Below are 10,387 nucleotides of genomic sequence, written 5' to 3' on the forward strand. Positions count from 1 at the left end.
TTTATAAGTTCGTTTAGTTGTAAGTTTAGTTTTTTGTAAATGTATTAATGTTAAGGCTAGTTATCTTACTTTAGTACTTGTGTTTTATATGCTTATGTATGACATTTTTAATTAATGAAAGTTATCATATTTTCATTCAAAAAAAATTCTTAACCAATTTCAATTGTAAAATTATATATAACTGTAAATTCATATAATTAAACCGTTGAAAAAGAATTAGGCCAAAATATATATATATATATTAATTAGACTATTTAAATAAAATTAGGCCAATATATATATATAAATAGAAATCGGCCATTTAAAAATAATCAGAAATATATATTAAATAAAAAGGCGGGGCACTTTCTACTTCAGTTTTTAGGTAAAAACTGAAGTAAAAGAGTCACTTTCCACTTCGGTTTTACCTAAGAACCGAAGTAGAATGTCCCCTTTCTACTTCGATTTTTATGTAAAAACCGAAGTAGAAAGTGCTCAGGATAGACGCGTATACTCCCTTTCTACTTCGGTTATTATGTAAAAACCGAAGTAGAAAGTGGGGATTCTACTTCGGTTTTTAACTAGTTTTTACTTCACTCCGAACTACTGCGGTTGCGAATTTTAGCGAAAACCGAAGTAAATCAAGCTTAAAAACCGAAGTAAAAGCCCCTTTTCCTTGTTGTGATTGTATTAACAATCCACAAATTAGTTTAAGACATTCAACACTGTCATCAAATTATATTATAGCTCTCAGGAGACAAAGACCCGAAAACTTAAACCAATAAATCTTAAATCACATGGTAAACTATCTCAAAAGCTTTTAGTTTTATCTTTAAATCTATACTTTAATTAACTATCTCAAAAGCTCAAAAGTAAGAACAAAATTTCCACACTATGTTCCCATATCTAATACATACTTTCTTGGCTGTATGACACAGTGCAACAAACATATGTGCCATGATTTTTTTCTTTGCACTTCTTGCCCCATATATGTACTGAGCAGTTAAATATGATTAGTGCTACCTAGTAATCGAAATTCAATCACACCGACTATGCCTATGCCCTTGTGATTGATTTTTTTAGATGAGTATTGTTAACTAAAAACTAACATGCTATACAATTTCCAACCAACACACAAGACAATGAGTATCTATTCTAATAACCACCAATCTCTTGCCAAATATTCGATACTGTCGACTTCCCCAAATATCATATTTATCCAGATAATGAGATTTCAGGCAACATTGCACCCATGGTGGATATCTAGCATCTTCCTCCACTTGCTTTCCATCATCATTTGTAGCCACTCCAAGCAATACATTTTGCTTCTTCATCAGTACATCAATGGCAGGTTGATCACCAAAAAACTTGTTCTGCCACAAGTTGAAAATAATACAATCAATTGAAGATAACAATTGTAAGGGTGTAAAATAAGAGTAATGCAGGTGACGTTTTACATAATAATAATAAAATTCCACAGCCAGCCATATGACTTCAAATGACAGGATCTATTTCGAAAAGGAAATATATATATATGCAACATTATGTGGTGCAAGATTTTGGTATGAAACATGTGTCCCTAGAAAATTCCAGAAAATAAATAAATAAATAAAATAACATAGAATGCAGTGTGACAAAGAGAAGAATAAGTTTTTCTAATGGAAAAATCATTTTTCAATGCACTAGAAGTTCCAAATTTTATTTTGTCAGTCTGCTAGAGGAGAGCATAATGCAGTTAAAACATGTTCAACGTGTGTTTTTAACAGAACAATTTCTCTATAGCCAAAAGAAAAGAGCAGAAGAAAGTATAACAGGGGACAACATCAATGGTTCAGTTAACATCATTGTTATAGAAAAGTAATAAGATTAAAAATAAAGGCTAAAATAAGTATCATTGAAAAATCCAGGACCCAGATTAACAGTAGAATTATAAATTATAAAACATAAAATTTACAACACAAAGTCTGTAAATCTGTATAACCTGAGACTACAATAGGCCAAAGGAGTAAAGTTGGAAAGCTTTCAGAAAAAGGAACGCTGCAAGGACTATCTTGCAAGGACTATCTTGCGTCATATTATTAACTGGGTTGTGCTTTAAGTAATGTAGTAAATTATAGTCCTAAGACAGTAACTGTCATAGGGTCAATTTTTTAAAACTAAAATACCATCATGTTATGTTGATGGCCAAAGCTTTAAACATAGGTCAGCTAACCCAACAATAAAAACAAAATGCACAACCAAGTTTCAGTTCAATCAAATAACACATGAATAAGAAAAAGTACAAGGTTTTATTAGATCTAAACATGGGTGAAAAGTGAAAACAAAAATTGAAAATCAATGATGCCTCAAGACAAGTCCCCAAACAGAGTCTGAAAGGAATATTTAAATCACAAAAACTGGTTACGGATTTTAAAATTAGACATTTTCAAATATTCTATATAAATAACCAGCCTATACTGACCTTCAAAATTAAGACCCTAATACATGATACAAACTTACAAACATAACAAAGGAATACTTGTCCTCTTGATCATTACTTGCATACTATACAACAAGGAAGTTATACATATCTGAGATTTTGAATTATGCATAACGTGTACCAGTAGGCTTGCAAGTTTTTAAAGTGTGTATGCATATGTATAGATAATTTTTATAAGATATGAAAGTTTCAGAAGTAAATTGACAGGGAAATTTACACATAATCACACCAAGCCAACACACTTTTATCTTAACTATTTTAACAGACTTCAAATGTAACATTAAAAAAAACAGCAAGTGCATCAGATGAGGTCTGGACTTAACAGAGCAGCAATGTGTACTACTAGGAAGGATGAAGCAATGTGTTAAAGAAAATACAAGTCATTCAGGAATTTAATCAAATAGATTCTATGCACACATTATCACATCAAGAGAATCAGAAAAAACTTCATAGATTATTATGCAAACATCTGTTTATGAAAAACACACATAAATTTGTATAAAAATATGCAGTAAATTCAAAATAAAAGATTTAACATACTCAACCATAGATAAATCTTTAAAAATAATTAGTAAACTCAAAACATAAAGAAATATGAAACACACAAGTTATTCTCAAAAGTAAAATAATCAAATTTACAAACCCATTTTTAAATGAAAATAAAATCTTATCTCGGCATCACTCAACAACCCAGACATTGATATGAAGAAGACACCACCCTTTGCCCTTTGAGCCACTACCATGAACCCTCAACACCACCACCATCACGCCTACAAACCTGCATAACGCAAACCCAAACAAAAGAAAAATAATTAGAATAGCTCGTCCATAACCAAGAACCATCGTCAACCCAGAGGAGAAAAAAGAGAAAAGCAAATAGAATCAAACTTAATGACAAACTTAGTGAATGAATTAATAGAATCAATTCTCATTAATGAAGTAATGATACAAAAGAGTATATATACAGAAAAGACCAAAACTAATAAAGTAACTAATCGACAAAATAACAATAATTAGTTACAATGAACAACTAACTAACCAAAACAGTTAGTGTTGTTGGGAAAGCATTATATGGGCATAATTGTTGTAATGTGATATCTTAGTGTAATATATGGGCATAATTGTTGTAGTGTTGGTATAATGCAGAACAAAATTTCTAATAAATGGTTCGAATACAAGCGGATTTACAGAAACATAGATAACAAAATTTAAAGCATTAAAGAGATCCGTCTTTGACAAAACACCTTAACTACAGCCACTATATAGCCAGAATAAACCTAGAAGAAAAACTGGTAGGAGCTATGAACTAGGCTCATGGAAATTGGGAAAGCAAATAAGAATTTAGCAACAAGCTATTAAGTTAATTTCACCCTCATCATCAAATAATAATATCAAGATTGCCAAACATATGCATACAACAATATCCTCTCCTGGACATGGAAATCAGATATCAATAGCAGATAGTAATACTGAGGAATATAGACTCATTGTCTGATATGAAACAAGAGATTTATTTTCAATTTTTCATTGATATATAATGTATGGCTGATGTTACATGTATATATCCATGTATATTATATAGATCAAATGGTACCTAAAAAAAAATCAGGTGCTCCATTTCTGTAATTGTTTCAGTTCTTAATTTGTTTTGTTACTGCCCACTCTTGTTATTATACGTTAGGTACTTCATTTATTCTTTACTTATTCTGTTCTTTTTTTTTCTTTTGGATTAGTATTAGTTTTGGATTTGGAGTATAACATTTTTCAAATATTTTTAGAGCAGTGGAATATCAAAATTATATGCAAGGTTCAACTTCTACATATAACAATTTTTCCAGCAATTATTTTCTAGCCAAATGAAAAGTTGCCATGAAAAAATATTGCATAAACAAAATGCAGCAACCTGTTTGAAAACCTCAAACTATGCACTTTGCACATGCACTTGTGATTGCTGCAACAATCAGAGTGATTTTAACTAAGCACGAGGATAAAACATATAAACTTGTTGCAAGATCAGGTATGCAAAAATCAAATAATACTGGCATTAGCTCTCATAAGGATTTCAGTTCAAGTTTACAGAGAGGATTCACATCATCCTATGGTGAGTTCTAGATTTAAGTGTGTCCATCTCTATTAACCAAACATGATACTTAAATAGCTAGATGGAGAATCATGAAATATATATGAGACAGAGCTGAAATTCCCAAATACCAAAACTAAGCATGAATATGAAGATATTGGGACAAAGCAGAGAAACATTCCCACTTAAAATAAATACAAAACACACGGTTAAACAAAAAACATTGTTAAACACTAAAAAATAAGCAATAAAGAGCATAAATGGTTGTGCCAATTCATTAGTCTGAAGTAGTTTTAGAGATTAAATAAAGAGCATGACCATGTATTTAGACTAAGTCCAACAAGCCATAAGAAACTCATAAAAGAGAAACACAAATAGAACACCACAATAAACTAAGCTACAAAAATCAGCAGCAGAGTGTGCTTTATGTTCGAAGCACTGCCAAAAAAACAGAGAAAAAACACAACAGACTAAACTTGGAAGTTTGATTAACCAACAATTCTGGACCAAAATCATTGTCAGAGAAGGATCCCTTCTAGTTATGAATCAAAGACTATTTTGCAACATCAAGTGAGATATTGACGATCCCTTTCACACAATCCAAACCCAAACACAAATAGAGATATTAACACCTAGAATAAACAACCAAACAAAAAGATAATATTATATAGGTTTTTCTTACTATGTTTTAGAATCATTTGCAAATGGCTTGGTCTGGAAAAAAGGCCCCTCAGTTGGGTGCCTTTTCCATGTACGGTTCCCTTAAATAAAATCAGCATGAAACATGCTTGATTTGATTATGTAAAGACAGTATAGTTGACCTATTTTGTTCTGAAATCAAAGTCTTATATTGTTAGTAGACTAGCATTGGCAATGAGATTATATAGAATTTAAGATAAATGATGCTGTTAATAATTGAATTTGGAACCAAAAAGTGGCACATATCTAAAAACAAACCAGTTTCATAACTCAAAATTGGGTCATCTTTACCATAACACAAGCTAGATTCACCTTGACTTCCTCTACTTTGGCCCCAAAATCAAATTACATAATTGTCCAAAGAAAATAAATATCTATATAATAAGTACATAAGATCATCAAAGTTAGTCAAATGACAAACACAAATACCTGTTAAGGTCAAGTATGAGAATCTAGGTATTACTATAAACCACTAAATAAAAACTACTAGTTAACAAGTATATTATTTTCTTTTATAAAATCTCTCTTTTTTTTCCCTGGCATAGCAATAAGTAATAACAATAATAATAATATTACTAATACTAATATTCTTAATACATAATAACTACAAACTTTTCCACAAAATATGAGCAAAATGAGAGCTGAATAAAATGACTAAAAATCAATCAAAAGAAAACAGAGATAAACCATATACACCCGTACATACATACATACATACATACAATGTGTAGTGAATGAAACATATTAGTATTATATTTAACTAAATATCAATCCTAATATGGTTGAAACATGAAAGTTGGAAACTCCCAAAAAAGAAAAAAAAATGTATGAATAAAAGAAGTTGTCACTATTGCACAAGAAAATGTTAGCATGTAGTCTTACTTAAAACAAAGAAAAAATATATGAACGAAAGTAAAAAAAATGATAGTCTTTCTACTATCACTCTATAAATAAAGCCATATGCAGAGTATAATAAGTTAATCAATTATTCATTAATATAACAACTTTTAAAAGTAACAAAAAAGATAGTCTTTTTACCATCACTCTATAAAACAGAGCATAATTTGATAGTAAGTTGATTGAAAAGAGCAAAAGATATACAACAATTAAACCTTCCCATTTGAACCATATTACACATAACTAATGGTAAAACTTACCAAACTAGAGAAATCAAACTTAAATCCTTATTACACATAACTACATAATGGTAGAACTTATAACTACACAGAAAGTTTGCAGACTTTTACTTTCCAAATATTCCATTCTTATTCAAATCCAATGATCATGTATCAAAATATATGCACCAATACAAGCAACAACTATACCTCCTTACTCCTCAAGAATTGAAGGTTTGAGTTTCATGTGCTTGTACAAGGTTCCAACTACTATGCATTCCTTCCCCTCTTCTAATTCCAAAACAGTACGTACTGCAAAACTCAACAGGAGAACAAGATTTATGAAAGCCATAGCTCGAACAGAGAGCTAAACATCAACAAAACTAAATAGCAAAAACCTACAAAGTAGTAATAAAAATAAAACCCAAATCAAAATAAACATGCAACCACAACGCATATACAAGATTGAAGCAAAAAAAAAAAACTATTACAACACAACTAAACCTCTTTTGAAATTAGTCTTAGAATTTGCAAGGACCTGGTAAATGAGGTTTCCAATTAGGAGCAAGGGAATAGAGAATAGTCCTCAACATGTGAAGACGAGCAAAGTTAATCTGACTATACTGTTGACCCCTGTACGTCTCTTTCCGAATCTCAAACTTCTCATCCTACATTAATAGTATAAACTTATTATTATTGTTATTATTGTTATTATTATTATTCAAATTTTCTCAAAATATATTATACAAATAAAAATTGAAATTGAGATTGAGAATTGAATTATAAAATTTGTCAACTCTGTTAACTGTAATTAAGGGTTAGATTTCTAAGAAACATAGAGAAGGGAAAGAGCATTTAGATTTAGCTCGTAATGGTCTGAGTTTTTTTTCCTTTCTCACTTACCAGTTTCCATAGTTCCTCGAGAACCAAACAGAAAGAGATAAAGAGAGAAAATAAAAAAGAAGAGAGAGGAAGTAGCACTGACCGAAGAGTTATAAGATGATTGTTTTCTCTGGAACATCAGAAACGGGGCTCTATAGTGGAACGGGTGCAGAATCGCGCCTGGGCTTGTGGAATCTAGGCCCTCGCTTGGTGCACACTCGGGGCTCTACATCGGAACGGGAGTAGAATTGTGCCTGGTGGTGGCCCGCGAATGGAAGTCGCACTGGGTCGAAGTCACGCAGAGGTGGGCTCGCACCTGGGGTCACTTGGTTTGGGGGTTGGGTTCACGGGTGCCTGAGATTTGGAGCTTGGCTCGGAGAGAAAGGGTTGTGAGGATGGTGGATAGGTGGTCGGAGCTAAGGATGATGGTGGTTACGGGAGTGGCGGCTAGGGAAAAGGGAAGAGAAAGAGACAAGAAGGAGAATGGGAAAAAAATATCAGAGTAGGCTGGGAATGGGAAAAGAGTATCGGAGAATGGGAAAAAATGTACTATAAGTTCTTTTATTTCTATTACTTTACCAACCTCTTTTTACATAGTATATATTATATTACATTTTCAAAAGACTTATAATTATGTGTTGTGGAAAGTAGTTTTTGGTGTAGTGGTTCTAAGGTTTAAGATTGTGAATTTGAATTTAGATGGAAGTTTGAGGGTGTTGAACTAGGGTTTCGTTGCTAAAATCATATTGGTGTTATGTGGGGAGTTGAATTATAGTTTTAGGAGTTATTTTGGAAGTTTTGGTGGACTTTTGGCTGGGGAAAACGCTAGAAAACCCAGGGGATTCTGGGTTCACAGGGGTGCGCCATGACCCGTGTGCCCCAGATGCCCTGGGAGGGTTGCTGGTTCATGGGCGTGTCACGACCCTAGGGGGGAAAGTCGCGACCTGCCTCGCTCCAGATGTGGAGGCTGCACCTCTGACTTGAGGCGTGCCGCAACCCTCAAGGCTAGGTCGCGACCCATCTAAATAGTTTTAGCCTAGGATTGTCTTAGGGATTGGGGAGGCTTGGGGATTAAAACTTAAGCGCTCAAGATGATTTCTACTACTCGGTTTAGTATAAATCGAGGTCTCGGAGGCTAGTAATTTAATCCAAAGTTTTTAAATGTCTTAGAATCTTATGGTTATCCATTATTGCATTGTGACTAGGCTATGCCGCAAGGGCTCAGGTTTAGGGATTGTGCTCGGGATTGCTGTATGCTGGCTGCTCGGGACCTGAGGTAAGAAAACTGCACCCGAGTTGTGGTTGGAGCTTAAACCCCTTGCTTGAATATATTTTGAGCATGAACATATATGTAGTTAAGAATATCTGATTGGGCATGCTTGTATACGCTACCATTGATTACTTGCTATGCATTGTGCATCTGTGATTATATTTGTATACAGGCCCGCCTAAGGATGTCGAGGGCCGATAGCAAGCGTACAGAACGCAGCCCAACCTAAGGGTGTTGGGGTCGGCCATAAAGCCAGTGGACTCAGCCTAAGGGCGCCGGGCCTAGACATTATATAATAAACAGAAGCGTGTTTCACGCTTAACTATTTGTATTGGTTTATGAGGTTGATTTATATGTTTGATTAAGTTGAGTACTTTTATTGAAATTGTCGCATATATTCTATTGTCAATTGAATCTGGTGAATTATATTTACGGCTTTTATACTACTGCCTAGTTGTGCATGTTGTTTTAAGTTTTCTTGCTGAGCTTTGGCTCACGGGTGCTACGTGGTGTACGTAAGAGAGTTGATAGTTGGACCAACCATAAGTTGGAGAGCTTCAGAGGCGGTGTGTACATATGAAGCCTGCTTGATCACCATGGTCGGGATAGCTTGGGAAGAACTAGGGTTCAACCCTATTTTTGCCGCTTAGGACAGCTAAATTGTATCTGTTTATCTTTTACAAGTCTGTAAACTGACTTTTGGGATCCCGTGTGCAAACTTAATATTTTAATGAAAATAATCGTTTTGTTGACCAAAAATTGTATTACTCGACCTTGACTTAGTTTTTAATTACACATTTAAGTTCAAACGACTTACTTAGCAAGTTAAGCTCTATTGTAAACACACAGTGTAACGGTCTTGGTTATCCAGGGCGTTACATAAAATAACTTCAAAAAATAGGCCATTTAATTTTCCAAGGTGTTAGGAAAATATATGTTATTTCAATTGAAATGGTACAATTCTAGACAAAATAATACAAATAAACAAGATTGATTAAATAATGTTACAACTCTATGACTGAAAAATACAAATAAATAAGAGAAGAATTAGAAGAAAAGAATGGAGAAATACAACTCTAAACAAAAAGATACAAATAAAGTAAAAGTGTTTGTAACAAAAGAAATGAAAGATTACAACTCTTAAACAAAAAATACAAGTAAATAAGATGAGGAATAAGAAGAAAAGCAATAGTAGAAAATGTAAGAACAAGAACAAAAACAAGAAACTCTCACTCACACAACCAAAGTGAAGAGTGTTGGGAATCACTAACTTGAACAAGGTTTGAAACTTTTGTCCAAAAGCTTATTTTCCCCTAACTCAAACACTAGGGGTCGTTTGGTATGCAGGAATCTAGACACAGGAATAGGAATTTGAACACTTTCTCATGTTTGGTACTGGGTTTGAGTTTTTATAACTTGGGAATCTGTACTCCAGGGGTTTTAACTTTTCCAGATTCTAGGTTCAAGTGAAACCCATCTGACAAGTGGTTTTCAGATACCCAGGAATGTGAAACACTTCAAAATTATTATTATTTTTTAAAAAAAAATCTTAAACCAATAATTTTTTAATTAATGACTTATTTTATTTTTGAAGCTTATAATATAAAAACAAGTATACATATATCAAACTATAAAATGATAAATAATATTTGTTTATTTAAATAAATTGATTTATAAAGCCTTTATATCATTACTTTAGTTTAAAATAACATTTGAAATATTATTAAAAATAAAATAATGTTATTTTTGTAATTTTAAAAATTATACTTGATTATAGTATTCAATAGATGTAGTTTTTTAATTCTGTTAAAAAATATTTCATGAGTAAAATTGTTTATAAATTATTTTAATGAAATATATTATTATATTAATTTTATGAAAAT

At 32.5% G+C, this 10,387-nt stretch overlaps 1 long non-coding RNA gene across 1 annotated transcript; it reads right to left on the bottom strand.

The window, feature by feature from the left end:
* Nucleotides 1-2,981: 2,981 nt before the first annotated feature.
* Nucleotides 2,982-7,759, bottom strand: LOC133830897 (uncharacterized). The gene is made up of 4 exons (XR_009892267.1): nt 7,338-7,759; nt 6,891-7,020; nt 6,563-6,664; nt 2,982-3,236 (listed from the first exon to the last, which is right to left on the bottom strand). It is a non-coding gene; the product is annotated as an uncharacterized LOC133830897 (long non-coding RNA).
* Nucleotides 7,760-10,387: the final 2,628 nt, after the last annotated feature.

Source organism: Humulus lupulus, chromosome 1, assembly GCF_963169125.1.
Source record: "Humulus lupulus chromosome 1, drHumLupu1.1, whole genome shotgun sequence".
Classification (NCBI taxonomy): domain Eukaryota; kingdom Viridiplantae; phylum Streptophyta; class Magnoliopsida; order Rosales; family Cannabaceae; genus Humulus; species Humulus lupulus.